Source organism: Vombatus ursinus, unplaced genomic scaffold (assembly GCF_900497805.2).
Source record: "Vombatus ursinus unplaced genomic scaffold, bare-nosed wombat genome assembly UNPS02014791.1, whole genome shotgun sequence".
NCBI classification, from domain to species: Eukaryota; Metazoa; Chordata; class Mammalia; order Diprotodontia; family Vombatidae; genus Vombatus; species Vombatus ursinus.
The window spans coordinates 62,929,179-62,931,104 of record NW_020954569.1 but is presented as its reverse complement, the minus strand read 5'-3'; positions in this window follow the sequence as shown (position 1 = coordinate 62,931,104).

Below are 1,926 nucleotides of genomic sequence, written 5' to 3'. Positions count from 1 at the left end.
TATCTTCTGTGATCATATATATCCCTTGTTTGGTCATGAAATTTTCTCTCTTCCATCAATTGGGAAGGTAATTTCTTCTTTTCCCCTCTAGCTTGTTTATATGACCTTTTAAATCTAAGTCAGAATCGAATCTAAATGGGAGCTTATCTTGGTATATGGTGTGAAGTGTTGGTCTAAATCTAATTTCTGCTATACTGGTGTCCAGTTTTCTCAGCAGTTTTTTTTGAATAGTGAGTCTTTGCCCTAATATTTGATATTTTGGGGTTTACAGAATACTAGGCTACTATATTTGTTTTCTTCAGTGGGTAGTTTACCTATTTTGTTCCACTGAAAAACTTCTCTTTGAACTAGTACTAAATAATTTTGTTGATTACTGCTTTGTAGTATAGTTTGGGATTTCATACTGCTATGTTCCCTTACTTCCCACATTTTTCATCATTTCCTTTGAGATTCATGACATTTTCCTCCAGATGAATTTTGTTAATATTTTTTCTAGCTCTATAAAGTAATTCTTTGGCAGTCTTATTGTTATGGGACTTCATAAGTGGATAATTCTGTAAGTTAGCATTATTATTTTATTATATTAGCTTGGCTAACCCATGAACAATTAATATTTCTCCAATTATTTAGATCTTATTTTTCTGTAAAGAGTATCTTGTAATTGTATTCATGTAGTTCCTGTGTATCTTGGTAGGGGATTCCTGAGTATTTTACACATTCTTTAGTTATTTTAAATGAGATTTCTCTTCCTGCTGTATTTTGTTGCTATTATGGTAATAATGCAGTGTTTTGTTGGTATATACAGAAATGATTTGGGTGGATTTATTTTATATCTTGTAATTTAGCTGAAGTTGTTATTTTAATTAACTTTTAGTTCTCTAAGTATCATATCATATGCAAAAAGCAGTAATAATAATAGCTAGCATTTATATAGCACTGACTATGTGCCAAGCACTATACTAAGTGTTTTTACAAATATTATCTCATTTGATCCTCACAACAAACCTGGGAGGTAGATGTTAGTATTATCTCCGTACAGATGAGGAAACTGAGGCAAGTAGAGGTTAAGTGACTTGTTCAAGGTAACATAGCTAATAAGTATCTGAGGTCAAATTTGAACTCAGGCCTTCCTGACTTCACACACAAAATTCTGTCCACTGCACTACCTAGCAATAAAATTGTTTTCTCTTTGTCTATACTTATTCATTCAATTACTTATTGTCTTATTGCTAATGCTAGCATTTCTAGAAATATATAAAATATTAGTGGTGATAGTGAAGATCCTTGCTTTGCCCTGATTTTATTGGAAAGTTCTCTAGTTTATACTCAATAATATAATATTTGTTCTTTATTTTTGATAGGTAATACTTTTCATAAGGAAAGTTCTCCTTATTCCTTTTTTTAATGTTTTTTTTAATAGAAATGAGTGCTGAATTTGGTAAAAACTTTTTCATTACCTATTTGTATAATTATTTGGTTTTATTATTTCTGTTCTTAATACGCTCTATTATGTTCATAATTTTCTTTATATTGAACCAACTTGTAATTTTGGTATAAACAGAACTTGATATAATATAATAATAATAATCTCTTTAATATGTTGTTGTATACTCTTGCTAGTGTTTAATTTAATATTTATATATCAATATTCATCAACAATATTGGTCTGTGGCTTTCTCTACTTTGTCTTGCCTTGGTTTAGATAGCAAGATCATATTTCATACACACACTGTTACAAACTGCACCGATTTCCCTGTTAATCCCTGAGTTTATGTGGGTGATCTTCTAAGAGTTGAGGTCAGCCAAGTAAGGGTCGAGATGACCAGACTGCTTCCCTGGGCTGTGTGTTGCTGAATTCAGAGGAGACTGGGCTCTTGCCTTGATATCCAAGGAAATGAGGAAGTGAGTCACTTGCCCACATGGCCA